The following is a 15088-nucleotide window of genomic DNA, read 5'->3' on the forward strand; positions in this document are numbered from 1 at the left end:
AGGGTATTGTTCAGCTGGAAAGCTCAACATGGATGGGTCACGTTTTGTGCCCTAACACGTTTTGTGTCCTAACACCTATCCATGTTCTCTGGAGAAGCTGCCTGACCTGCTGAATTACTCCAGCACTTTGTGTCCATTTGTGTAAACCAGCATCTGCAGTTCCCTGCTTCTTCAAGAGTACAGAGAAGATTTACGAGGACTTGAGGGCCTGAACTATAGAGAGAGAGGTTGGGCAGGCTAGGACTTTCTTCCTTGGAGCGCAGGAGGATGAGGAGTGATCTTGTAGAGGTGTGTAAATTCATGAGGGGAATAGATATGGTGAATGTTCAAAGACTTTTACCTGGAGTAGGGGAATCCAGAACAAGAGGGCTAAGGTTAAAGGTGAGGGGGGATCGATGTAATAGGAACCCGAGGACAAACATTTTCACACAAAGTATGGTGGGTGTATGGAATGAGCTGCCAGAGGAGGCAGTTGAGGCAAGTTCTGTTGCAAAGGTTTGGAAATATTTGAACAGGTACGTGGAATGGACAGGTTTAGAGGGATATGGACCAAACACGGTCAGATGAAACTAGTGTAGATGGCCGAACGGCCTGTTTCCATGCTGTATAACTCTGACACAGGGTGGCACGGTGGCGCAGCAGTAGATTTGCTGCCTTATACTAGAGAAGCACGTTCGATCCCGACTATACATGCTGTTTGCACGGAGTTCTCCCCGTGACCTACGTGAGTTTTCTCCAAGATCTTCGGCTTCCTCCCACACTCCAAAGACGTGCAGGTTTGTAGGTTATTTGGCCTGAGTTTGTATACTTGGTATAAGTGTAAAGTTGTCCCTAGTATGTGTGGAGCAGTGTTAATGTGCGGGGATCGCTGGTCGGCGCGGACTCGGTGGGCCAAAGGGCCTGTTTCTGCACTGTATCTCTAAACTAAACTATACTGCACACAAGGTGTTCTTTGTTGCATTCAACTGAGGCCGTGCCCGCACTGGCATGCCGAAATCTCTCCGCACCTTATGTGGGCTGTGTCCACACTGGCCACTCGACAGCAGAGGCCATTAAACACTGACATGATAGCACCGATGGGTTTGATGAGGTCCCTGGCAGAACGTTCTGGCCAGCAGCCAACATTGTCACTACCTGTATTCCAAAGGGTGTTTCCTTATGAGAAAGAAAATCAAACCCGTTTAACTCCTGAGAGGAATAGATTGGGTAAATGCTGTCTTTTCCCCAGAGTAGGGGAATCAAGAACCAGAGGACACAGTGAGAGGGGAAAGATTTAAATGGAACCTGAGGGGCAACTTTTTCATGCAGAGGGTGGTGGGTGTATGGAACGAGCCGCCAAAGGAGGTAGTTGAGGCAGGCTCTATAACAACATTTGGACAGGTATATGGATAGGACAGGTTTAGAGGATTCTGGGCCAAACGCAGGCAGGTGGGACTAGTGTAGATGGGACATGTTGGCCACATGGGCAAGTTGGGCCGAAGGACCTGTTTCCGTGCTGCATGACTCTGTGCCGTTATAACTCTTTACAATTGAACATCCCGGCCAAAATGATCAGATTCAGCTTGATGCTTCCGAACAGCCACAGTGCCGGTGAGTAATGAACGGTTTAGGAAGCTGCCTCTATAGGGGTGATCACTGCAGTAGGTTTCACACAGTAAGCTTCACATAGGAAGCCGATCAGTAAGGAAGCAACAGCCCAAGTAATGAGGCAGCTTCTGCAAACATAGAAGAAAGCAGGGTTTGTCTGAACCATGGGTTACAGGTGCTGTCTGTGTGAAGTTTGCACGATCTCCCTGTGACCGCGTGGGTTTCCTCCAGGTGCTCCAGATTGATCCCACATCCCAAAGGCGTGCTGGTTTGAATGTTAATTGGCCCTATTGCGTGGGGTGTGGATGAGAAAGTGGGATAACATAGAACTAGTGTGAACGGGTGATCGTGGACAGTGGGCCGAAGGGCCTGTTTCCACACTGTATATGTAAACTAAATTGAGACTAAACATCCCTGTGTGTATCAACAGTACCCGATTATAGATCAGTCTGAAGATGGGTCACAACCCCAAACATCGTCTGTCCATTCCCTCCACGGATGCTGCCTGACCCACTGAGTTTTTCCAGCACCTTGTGTTTAGCTCAATAGTCATTGAGTCACACATTGTGGAAACAGGCCCTTCGGCCCAACTGTTCATTCATTCATTGTATTGTGTTCCCACTCCTAGCCTTCTGGGCAGCAGGGTGGTGCAGCAGTAGAGTTGCTGCCTCACTGCGCCAGAGATCCGGGTTCAACCCCGACTATGGGTGCTGTCTGTAAGGGGTTTGTGCGTTCTCTCTGTGACCTGCGTGGGTTTTCTCCAAGATCTCGTTTCCTCCCTCATTCCAAAGACATGCAGATTTGTAGGTCAATTGGCTTCGGTAAAAATGATAAATTGTCCCAAGTGTGAAGATTAGTGTGAAGGGGCCCGTCCCACACGCAGATTTTTTGGTGACTGCCGGCACCCGTCATTGGACGCCGAAAAATGTCAACATGTTGAAAATTCAGCGGCGACCAGAAAGACGCTACGCCTGTTGGGGTGACTGAGGTGACTACTCACGACCATACAGGCGACACCCTGGCGACATGTCGCGGGGTGAAGCTTGTATGGTCGTGAGTAGTCGCCCAAAGAGTCGTACCCTGTTCTAGTCGCTGCTGGATTTTCAACATGGTGAAAATTTTCGCCAACCTGTAACGACCTATGACGGGTGCCGGCAGTCACCGAAAAAATCGCGTAAGTTGGACAGGCCCTTGAGCGTGCGGGGATCGCTGCTCGGTATGGATTCGGTGGGCCGAAGGATCTGTTTCTGCGCTGTATCTCTAAACTAAACGAAAGCAATTCCATGCACCGCTCCTCGCTCCCTGTGCTCTAATCACTGGGACAGATTGGGCAGAAGATTAGGAGGAGGGTTGGAGACAGGATCGGTACATAAGGTTGCAAATCGACCTCTGCTGCTGGTTGTCCAAGGTTCATTGGTTTCTTTGGCAGCTTCCTTCCATGCTGGGTTGTGTGCCTGAGCTAAGTGACCCTGTTTACAGCTGAGCGGTGCCCCCGGTGAACGTAACCTGCCTGGATGCGAGCTGGTCTGACACAAACACTCCAGCTCTCCTTGGAAGAGCAGCCGGTCAGAGCGCAGGAGGAAGCAATCCAGCAGCGCTCCCTTTCCAGCTCGGAAAACTGCACAGATGGCCGGGAAGATCCGCCGGCTATTTATCCCCAGAACAGGAAAAGGGAAATGCAAAACACAAAACACACAGAGACCCGGGACATACATCACATGTAGACAGGCACACGCGGTGTCAGACCGAGGCATGGTCACACACACACACACACACACACACACACACACACACACACACACACACACACACTCACACACAAGCACACGCGCACACACACACACACAGTCAGACAGAAGCATGGTCACACGCACACACACACACGCACTCAGACAGCGGCATGGTCACACACGCACATACACATACACACACGCGCGCGCACACACACACATACACACACTGTCAGACAGAGGCATGGTCACACACACACGCACATACACACGCACACACACGCACACAGTGTCAGACAGAGGCATGGTCACACACACACGCACACACACACGCACACACACACGCACACAGTGTCAGACAGAGGCATGGTCACACACACACACACACACACACACACACACACACACACACACATAAACAGTGTCAGACAGAAGCATGGTCACACACACATACACACGCATACACGCACACACACACACAGTGTCAGACAAAGGCATGGTCACACGCACACGCACACACGGTGTCAGGCAGAGGCATGGTCACACACATACATACACACACCCACACACGCGCACACGCACACGTGCACATGCACGGTGCCAGACAGAGGCACGATTCACACAGAGTGGTGAATCTGTGGAATTCATTGCCACAGATGGCTTTGGAGGCCAAGTCATTGGATATTTTTATGGTGGAGATTGACTGACTTGATTAGTAAATCACCCCATACACTAGCACTATCCTACATATTAAGGACAATGAACCTACAAACCTGCACATCTTTGTAATGTGGAAAGTACCCGGAGTACCCGGAGAAAACCCATGCGGTCACGGGGAGAACGCACAAACTCCGTACAGACAGCACCCGTAGTCAGGATTGAACGGGGTTCTCTGGTGTTGTGAGGCAACAGCTCTACGAATGTTTGATTACCGATTACAAGGGAAATCGCACGGGAATAAAGGTTTCAAGACTGTGGATGAGGAATGTGAAATTACAGATTGAAGCGTGTGCAGTGTGCAATGTGCAATTTTCTGAGAACCAGTCGCAAACTTGCTGTGCATAAACAGTGTGAAGGTGCTCAACATCAAGAGTGTGTGACTGCTATAACCATTCTCAGCTCAAATCGAGTTGAATCTCTGAGTGTAAAGATGTGAAATGGTCAAGTATTGAGGCTGAGCAGTCTCTCCACATTGAGAGAAGGTGCCACGTAAAGAAGGTGTCATTGTTGACTTTAGACTGGGTAACTTCTCCGCCCAGTGTGGTCACTGCTCACGGTGACTGGTGTGACATCTTCGATTGTGGGGAGAGATTTCTGAGTATAAAGGGAAGGGTGATTGTATTATTGTGTGAAACGTTGTGTGAGAAATGGCCAAGTGCAAAGTATTAAACTGCTGGGGTTAAACTTGATCAGAATAAAGGCTAATAGAGTGAAACTGCTGTGAAAAGCGATGAACTTTAAAGTGTTTAAAGTGTTTAAAGTGTTAGATCACTGCATGCAGAGTGTGGCGTTACCGGGGCACTGGGTGTGAGCTTACAGGGGATGCAGAGTGAAGTGTTTGCGTGCAAACAGTGTGAATTTAGTGAACATCACACACAAAACCTCGCAGTGTGGTGCCAATAGCTGAGAGTATAAAATTACTTCTTTTTGCGTATGGCGTGCACAGCCTAAAGTTGTCGGACAACTTGTTCTATTTGATCTTATTTGATTGTGCACTCCGGGTTGATTGCATTCGTTGAAACAGGGCGGACCACGTTGCAATCTCCCACTGAGTTTTATGTACAGTTGAGGTGTACAAAGTGTGGACCTGCTGAGTAAAAACTGTGCAGCCTCTGAATTCAATAAAAATCTGGTTTCCGATTATTCAGAAATCTCTGGTTCAATATCAGGCAGGCAAGCAGTGCAGAAGTGTGAAAAAGCACACCTCCTGATTCTGGAACCGTTTCTCCCCAGTTGTTATCAGGCAACTGAACCGTCCTCTCACCAACTAGAGAGCGGTCCTGACCTCCCATCTACCTCATTGGAGACCCGCTGACTATCTTTAATTGGACTTTACTGGACAAAACATAATTTCCTTTATCCTGTATCTGTACACTGACAGCTTAATTGTAATCATGTACAGTCTTTCCGCTGACTGGATAGCACGCATCAAAAACTTTTCACTGTACCTCGGTTCACGGGACAATAAACTAAACGAAAAAAATAACAATGAAAGGCTTTTTGTTTGTATGCTATCCAGTCAGCAGAAAGACTATGCATGATTACAATCGGGCTATCCGGTGTAGAGATACAGGATAAAGAGAATAACGTTTAGTGTAAGATAACGTCTAGAAATTGCAATCATGTATAGTCTTTCCACTGACTGGTAAGCACGCAACAAAAAAGCTTTTCACTGTACTTTGGTGCACATGGCAATAAACTTGCACTAAATTAAACTTGCATTAAACTGAACATAATCTAAACATAAACTAAACTAAACTACTGTAACTCATTGGATGATTTTCCACAGTTGCTGTGAACAAAACAGAAGCTGGGCAAATATTCCCTTTAAACCCACTGGGGACTTGGTTCTCCCACTATGTCTAAACACCAGGGGCCTGTTTCCTGCGCTCCCTTTAAACTCACCAGGCTCCTCACTCAGGTCACTGGAACATTTATTGGAATGTTGTTGCAGTATCGGAAAAAAAGAGGATTACAAGCCTGTTGGGGTGTTTGTAGAAATAGCCCAGAGAACCTGCCAGCACTTGTGAAGATAGACACAACATTCTGGAATAACCCGGCGGAAGAGGCAGCATGTTTGGATAGAAGGAATGGGTGATGTTTCGGGTTGAGACCCTTCTTTAAACTGAGTCAATGGGAGAGGGGGATACAGAGATAAGCAAGTGTAAGGTGTGAAAACATTAACAAAGGGGATGTAGCTTAAAGAAAATGTAGAATAGATCATTTTTAGGCAGGATAAGGTAACAACAAAGCAAACAGAGATAAAATGTAAAAGAGGACAGTCAGACTAGTCGGAGAACTGGGAAGGGGGGAGGGATGGAGAGAGAGGGAAGGCAAGGGCTACTTGAAGTTAGGGAAGTCAATGTTTGTACCACTGGGGCGTAAGCTGCCCAAGCGAAATATGAGGTGCTGTTCGTCCAATTTGCGCTGGGCCTCACTCTGACAATGGAGGAGGCCCAGGACAGATAGGTCAGTGTGGGAATAGGAAGGAGTTAAAGTGATTAGCAAACGGGAGATCAGGTAGGTTTATGCGGACTGAGCGGATGTGTTCAGTGAAACGACCGGCGAGCCTGCGCTTGGTCTTCCTGATATACAGGAGTCTACACCTGGAACAGCGGATACAGTAGATGAGATTGGAGGAGGTGCAAGTGAACCTCTGCCTCACCTGAAAAGACTGTTGGGGTCCTGGGAAGGAGTCGAGGGGGGGGGGGGGGGTGAGGTATAGGGACAAATGTTGCATCTCCTGCGGCTGATGTGGTTTGGGTGGGAAGGGACGAGTTCCTGATTCAAAGAGTTTTACCAGATAAAAAGAGGGCCATTGTTCAGTATAAAAGTTTAAAGTGCAAAGTGATGAGTTTGAAGTGTGCAATTACTGAGCACAGTGTACAAGGTGTGAACTTTCTGAGTACAAGGTGTGCGCGGATGTTGGGTGTGGAGTGAATTAACAGCGGAGAAGGCAGAGTGTAGGGAGTGGGAATTTCTGAATGGAAAATGTGAAATGGGTGAGAGTTAAGAGAGTTAAGAGAGTGAACAAACTCATCATAAAGAGGGTGACATTTTGAAAGGGTATAGAAGAGGTTTGTCAGGATGCTGCCTGGATTAGAGGCCGTTAGCTACAATAAGACGTTGTACAGACTTGGAGACACAAGAAACTGCAGAAAAAGACACAAGTGCTGGAGTAAATCAGCGTGTCAGGCAGCATCTCTGGAGAGCATGGATAGGTGAGGTTTCAGGTCAGGACCCTTCTTCAGACTGATTGTATAGGGGATGGGGGAAAAGCTAGGAGAGAGATGGGGCAGGTTAAAACTTGACAGGTGGACACAGGTGAGGGGTTTTGATAGGCAGATTGTTTACAGAGAAAGGTTGAACAAGTTACGTCATTATTCTTTGGAGCGCAGAAGGTTAAAGGGGGACTTGATAGAGGTCTTTAAAATGATGAGAGGGATAGACAGAGTTGATGTGGATAAGCTTTTCCCATTGAGAGTAGGGAAGATTCAAACAAGAGGACATGACTTGAGAATTAAGGGACAGAAGTTTAGGGGTAACATTAGTGGGAGCTTCTTTACTCAGAGAGTGGTAGCTGTGTGGAATGAGCTTCCAGTAGAAGTGGTGGAGGCAGGTTCGATTTTATCATTTAAAAATAAATTGGATAGGTATATGGACAGGAAAGGAATGGAGGGTTATGGTCTGAGTGCAGGTAGATGGGACTAGGGGGAGGAAAAAAAAAAAGTGTTCGGCACGGACTTGAAGTGCCGAGATGGCCTGTTTCCGTGCTGTAATTGTTATATGGTTATATGGTTGTTGGAACAAAGGCACAGTGGTGCAGCGGTAGAGTTGCTGCCTCACTGCGCAAGAGATCCAGGTTCGATCCTGACTCCAGGTGCTGTCTGTATGGAGTTTGTACGTTCTCCCTGTGCAGGTGGAGTTTTTCCGGGTGCTCTGGTTTCCTCCCACACTCCAAATGCTTGCAGATTTGTAGGTTTGTTGGCTTCTGTAAACATTGTAATGTGTCCCTATTGTGTAGGATAATGCTAGTAGTGTATGGGGTATTCGCTGGTCGACTCGGACTCGATGGGCCGAAGGGTCTGTTTCCGCCTTGTATCATTAAAGTCTAAAACCTAAAGGCCAGAGTTTGAAATTAGAAAAAAATTACTGCTAGAGTAATTCAGCGGGACAGGATGCTGCCCGACTCGAGTCCGGCACTTTTTTTGGACAAATTAGGGTGATTTCTTTGGAGTGCCAGAGGTTGAGGGAATTCCTGATTGAAGTCTATAAAATTACGAATCGTAGATAGGGTAGACAGTCAAAACCTTTTTCGCCTGGGCATCATGTTCAGCACAGACATTGTGGGCCGAATGGCCTGTTCCTGTGCTGTATATTCCATATTCTATGATAAGATTATGTCCTATGAAGAGGTAGGAGACCGTTGCTGTAAAGGGTGCCGGTAGACTGGTATAAAGTGTGGCAGATTACTACTGGTGAATGAAGACAGAGCAGGCAGGAGATACTGGGCGGCAGTGTTGGTGTCTGTACAGAAGGTCCCAGCAGCACACATTATCTGTCAGCAAGAGAGCTCAGAGGAGAGAGAGGAGCAAGGCGGGTGAGTGATGGAGAGCAGAGGAATGTTACTGATTGTCAAAGACTTGAGGTCACAGGATACAGGGATGAGTATAAATAACACAAGATAAAGGGTGGATATTCCAGTGGGGAGATAGAGCTGGAAATGGCCAGAGTAGCAAGGAGGACGGAGAGTGACGGGTCTGTGTGTGTGAGAAGTGAGGGTGTCGCTATGCGTATGTGTGTGTGTCTACACATATATATTATGTACATATATACACGCACTGAACTTTTTTGTTCATTATATTGTTTACAGAGTACTATGTTTACACATTCTGTTGTGCTGCTGCAAGTAAGAATTTCATTGTTCATTGGAACATATGACAATAAAACACTCTTGCCTCATGAGTGTGAGAGATCTTTGAGTGAGGGTCTCTGAGTGTGTGAAGAGTAGAGTTGCCAACTGTCCCGTATTAGCCGGGACATCCCGTATATTGGGCTGAATTGGTTTGTCCCGTACGGGACCGCCCTTGTCACGTATTTGACTGCTACTACTCGCGTCGAGGGGACTGTCGGGTCGGAGCGCCACGTCCAGCCCCGCCTCACCCGTCCCGACCTAGTGCAGCCCATGGAGTGCAGCAGCAGCGCCTCGCCCGTGACCCCGTCGGTCAGCAGCCCGGCCAGCTGTCCGACCTTCAGACCTTTGCTTACCACAAACACCACCACCCCTCCTTCTCATGGCCGATCATTGGTTCATGAGTTGGATGGGGAGCCGGATTTTGCGTGCGACATTGCGCGGCCCGGGCCAAAACTCCTCAGCTGGCCCACCGGCTGGGCTTTGTGTGCAGTCCAGCATCCGGGCCAACTCATCATTCACCCAGCCACGGCCGAGTCGGTCAACGAATTGCCGTCGGGAATTTGTCCCTTATTTTGACCTTTAGTCCTTTATTTGGGAGTGAGAAAGTTGGCAACCCTAGTGAAGAGTGAGAGGTCGCTGAGTGTGAAGAGTGAGGGTGGGGAGTGAGGGGGACCTTTATATATGGGGAGAGTGTGAGGTTTCTGAGTGGGGAGAGAGAGCAGGGGTCTCTGTAGTGTGGGGTCTGTGCTCAGAGTGGGGGGGAGGGGTCTCTGCGTGTGGAAAGTGGAGGGTCTCATTATGGAGAGTGGGGGTCTCTGTGTGTGAGGAGTCTTTGGGTGAGGGGTCTGTGTGGAGAGTGAATGAGGGGGTCTGAGCACGGAGGGAGGGGGATGTCATTGAGGAGATGTAGGCTAACATCTGGAGTAAGAGGGGAAAATGGTGGAAACACCCTGCGGGTCGGCCGGCATCTGAGGGGGGGAGACAGAGAGAGAGAGAGAGAGTTAACATTTCAGGTCGATGGCCTTTCATCGGAATTGGGAGAAGTTGGAAGTCTGACATGTTGACTATTGCCGAGACGTGGGGGGAGGGGCGGCAGGGGGGAGGGGGTGAAGCGAATGTCCCTGGGGGTCGGAGGTCACGATGGAGCGACTGACCAGCGGGGGAGGGGCGGCAGGGCCGCGGAAGTCTGGTCATCAGAGGCGATCTGTCCACAGAGGCGTGACGGACATATGAAGGCGGGAGAGGAGAGGAACTCGAGGAACAGGGAACGTTGGCTGTGGGAGTCATAAGCCCAAGTTGGTGATCACAAATGGTGAAGGGTGCAAACATTCAGCTGTCCAGGGAGAGCAGCAGAGCTAACGTTGCAGGTCTTCACCTTCCATTAGAATTGGCCGGTTCTGTCACAAACTGGAAATGTTGGTTATCTGAAACTTGTTGAATTCCGTGTTAAACATCAAGGCTTCATAAGTCACAGGTACAGAATTATGCCATTTGGCTCATCGAGTCTACTCCGCCATTCAATCATGGCTGATCTATCTTTCTCACATAAACCCCCTTCTCCCCATAACCCTTGACATCCGAACTAATAAGAATCTGACAACCTCCGCCTTAAAAATACCCAGTCGGAAAATGGTCTACCGAGTCCGCGCAGACCAGCGATTATCCCGTACACTAGCACTAACCTACACACTATGGACAATTAACAACTCACAGAAGCCAATTAACCTATAAACCAGAGCACCTGGGGAAAACCCATGCAGTCACAGGTAGAATGTGCAAACTCCATATAGACAGCACCCATAGTCAGGATCGAACCCGGGTCTCCGGCGCTGTGAGGCAGCAGCTCTACCGCTGCGCCACTGTGTCGCTTTGCGTTCAGTCTCCAAGAATGACCCGGAACTTCCTGTTGCTTCTTCCCACTTCCTGTGTGAGTTCCCGGCAGTTGGCCTGTCCACGGTTACCGGGGAGACGAACACGGAACAAGTCTGTGTCTCCCAACCAGCGATGATACTGCACTCAGAGAATAACGCTGAATTCAACACTTTGTGGTAACAATTCCAGTTTGTGTAGATCCGACCAGGTCTGGTGAAAAGTCATCATCTAGGAATGTTAGATACAAGGAACTGCAGATGCTGGTTAATACACCAGGTACAATGTGCTGGAGTAACTCAGCGGGTCAGGCAGCATCTCTGGAGAACATGGATAGGTGGGCATTTCGGGTCTGGACCCTTCTTCAGACTCATATGTCACCTATCCAATATCCGCCAAAGATGCTGCCTGACCCACTGAGTTACTCCAGCACTTAGTGTCCAGTGAGGAATGTTAACTCAGTTCTCTCTCTCCACGGACATTCTCCACTTTTGTTTCAGATTTCCAGCACCGGCAACATTTTGTAACCAAAGATAGACACAAAGTGCTGGAGTAACTCAGCGGGTCAGGCAGCATCTCTGGCGAAAAGGATGGGTGACATTTCAAGTCGGACCCTTCTTCAGACCCCGAAGGTCTGAACCATTCTTCAGTCTGAAGAAGGGTTCCAACCCGATACGTCACCCATCCCTTTTTCCAGAGATGCTGCCTGACCCGCTGAGTTACTCCAGCACTTTGTGCCTAGCTTTGGTGTAAACCAGCATCTGCAGTTCCTTCCTACACGTTTTTATGGCCCACAGTTTCAGCGACGATTGGTTGCTTTTGTTCCTCACCTCTTCCTCCTGAGTCCTCGCCTGGTACGTACACCTCTCTCAGACAGATCGGATCTGAGGACCAAGGCGTCACCGCAAGCCCGGCCAACACCGCCACCTCTCACGTCATTCACTCGCTCCTGGTTCCCGTCCTGTCACGGACATTCCCTTTGCTCTCTCCACCTCCCTCCCTGCTCGGCAACACAAGACATGGCGAATTTCTAACACCTCAACCATGATGGAAGGTCATCGACCTGAAATATTAACTCTGTTTCTCTCTCCACAGATGCTGCCTGACCTGCTGAGTATTTCCAGCATTTTCTGTTTTTTTCTAAAGATTGAGTTGGGTGAGTATAATGAGTGTGTATTTGCTCAGTTCAGGTCACGGGCGACTCTTGTCCTTGGAGAACTGGACGTCATTCTGTATAGTTTGGTTTGGTTTTAGTTCAGAGATACAGCATGGAAACAGGCCCTTCGGCTCACCAAGTCCATGACGACCATCGATCACCCGTTCACGCTAGTTCTATGTTATCCCACTTTCTCACCCACTCCCTACACACTGGGGGCAATTTACAGAGGGCTAATTAACCAACAAACCCGCACATCTTTGGTATGTGGGAGGAAACCGTAGCACCTGGAGGAAACTCATGCGTTCACAAGGTGGCCGTGTAAACTCCACACAGACAGCACTCGAGATCAGGATCGAATCCGGGTCTCTACCACTGCGCCACCCTATAAAGTGTGAAATATAGCTGCCTCCAAAGTGTGCGAGATCTGAGCACAAAGACTTGGGAGAATGGAGAATGAAGAATAAGGGGTAAGCCATTTAGAACGGAGACGAGGAAACACCTTTTCTCACAGAGAGTTGTGAGTGTGTGGAATTCTCTGCCTCAGAGGGCGGTGGAGGCAGGTTCTCTGGATGCTTTCAAGAGAGAGCTGGATATGGCTCTTAAAGATAGCGGAGTCAGGGGATATGGGGAAAAGGCAGGAACGGGGTACTGATTGGGGATGATCAGCCATGATCACATTGAATGGCGGTGCTGGCTCGAAGGGCCGAATGGCCTACTCCTGCACCTATTGTCTATAATGATCATCGTTGATAATAGATAATCACTTTGTATGAACGAGGAGATTTGTCAAAGGCAGTTCTTGTCTCAGTAACTTGAGAGTTATTTCTTCTGTTATTACAGAGGGGGTCGATGAGGGAGTTATGTTGGAGGTGGTATATGTGGGCTTCTAAAAATGATGATAAGGTGCCAAATAATCTGCCTTTCAGCAAAACTAAAGCCATGAAGTAAATGGGGCTTTGGTAGCACGGTTTGCAAGTTGTCATGATGCTCGACAACCAAGAGTTGGGTATATCTGTGGGGTGAGAGTTTGTCAGCTGTCTCTGCAAAACAACTCAACGACTTGTTGTCAAGCTAGAAAGAATGCAGAGAAGATTTACAAGGATTTACGGGCCTAGGCTACAGGGAGAGGTTGAGGAGGCTAAGACTTTATTCCATAGAGTGCAGGAGGATGAGAGATGGTCTTATAGAGGTGTATAAAACCATGAGAGGAATAGATCGGGTAGACGCACAGTCTCTTGCCCAGAGTAGGGGAATCAAGAACTAGACGACATACGTTTAAGACGAAGAGGGGATGATTTAATAGGAACCCGAGGGGTAGCTTTTTCAGAGGGAGGCTGGGTGTATGGAACGAGCTGCCGGAGGAGGTAGATGAGGCAGGTACTATAACAAGATTAAAAATACATTTGGACAGGTACATGGATAGGAAAGGTTTAGAGGAACATGGGCCTACGCGGGGCAGGTGGGACCAGTGTAGATGTGGCGTGTTGGTTGGTGTGGGCAAGTTGGGCCGTGGGGCCTGTTTCCACACTCTGTGACTCCATGACTCGGGCTTGGATCTACAGGTCACATCCCAGACTGGTGAAACTTGGAGGGTAGTGTGGGATAGTGCTAATATGCGGGGATTGCTGGTCGGCGTGGACCCGGTGGGCCGAACAGCCTGTTTCCGCACTGTATCTCTAAAACGAAAACGAAATCTTTGATTTAATGTACAAACTCCGTTCAGACAGCGCCCCTAGTCAGGATCGAACCCGGGCCTCTGGCTCTGTGAGGCAGGGACTCTACCGCAGCACCACCGTGCCGCCCCAGTGGAGAGTGGAGAGTGGAGGGGTCTGTAGGTTTGGGAAGTGAGGACCAGAAATGGAAATAAGAACAGAAACTGCAGGAAACACTCAGGAGGTTGGGCACCATCTGTGGAGAGAGGATGAGAGATAATGTTTCAGGTCGATGACTTTGCATGTAAACTGAGGAAAGTTCCAGATCAAACATGGCGGGGGAGGAGAAGGCGGCTGGAGGGGGCGGCGGATGTAACGGAGGGGGAGGTGGAGCGACACAGGAAGTGGTGGCGCGGACGGGAAGGGGTGAAGGCGGGTGGCAGAGTGACGTCGGGGGGGGGGGCAAGGATGGATGGAAGGGGACGATGGAAAATGGAAGCGGGGAGAAACGAGGGCGACAAACGAGGTCGGGGCCGTGAGATACCGAGCCTGCAGACGTTAGAAACGTGACGTAAAGCGGAGAACGCTGGAATTCTCTTCAGAGATGTCCGTGGCTGGGAACAGAGTTCATGTCGCAATCTACAACTGGTCACCGGGACTGGTCAGTTTTGGTCACCAATTGGAAAGGCTCCTCGGTGAACAGTCACTACATAACCTAGTGCTGCAACTTGCCCAGGCCAAGATATTTCTCCTCCTTCCCTCCCGACAGCTTTGGGCTTCCTTGGACTTCATTTCGGGGCAAAGGGGGGGGGAGATCTCCCAGTGGATGAGTGGAAGTGGGAGAAGGTTGTGACCTCATGGTCACCTTTGCCCAACCATCGAGGGGTTGGCTGAGGCTGTGTCTGGGTTCCCCAAACTGTAGGCAAGACCACATCATGGACACAGATGCCCCGCACTGCACTGCACCAGAACTATCCTTCTTAGTGAGGCAGAGATACACTTGCACAGTTAGCGCGTTGCATTTGACAATCACAATTGGAGAAACTCAAGTGTGTGACTGCTCAGTGGGACATCTGTATTCCTACAGTCAGGGGGACACCACTAGCCAGTCTCCCCTCGCTCCAACCCTCCCTCCCTCCCGCTCCCACTCTTCCCTCTCTGGCTTTGGCCCCTTGCACGGCTCCAACGAAGCCCAATGTCGCCCTGCTCACCGCCCCCATCCCTCGGTTGCGTCTCTGCGGACGTGCCCTGGAATTCTGCCGTTTCAGATAGCCAGCCTTTCCAGTTCGTGCTAGAACTGACCAGTTGCGACAAAGGTGACCGACCTGCGATGCCAACACTGTTCCTCCCTCACGGATGTTTCCGGAGTATTTGCAGCAGCTTCTGCTTTATTGCGGGTTTCTAGGATCTGCCTGGATTGTCTCACCGCCACAGTGTCGTTTGTTCTCCTTCGTCG

General features: G+C 49.4%; 1 protein-coding gene across 3 annotated transcripts in view; it reads left to right on the forward strand.

The window, feature by feature from the left end:
• Window positions 1-15088, forward strand: part of flt4 (fms related receptor tyrosine kinase 4) — a 91587-nt gene that overhangs the window by 14373 nt on the left and 62126 nt on the right. The window lies entirely within an intron of this gene.

This window comes from Amblyraja radiata, chromosome 11 (assembly GCF_010909765.2).
Source record: "Amblyraja radiata isolate CabotCenter1 chromosome 11, sAmbRad1.1.pri, whole genome shotgun sequence".
NCBI lineage: Eukaryota > Metazoa > Chordata > Chondrichthyes > Rajiformes > Rajidae > Amblyraja > Amblyraja radiata.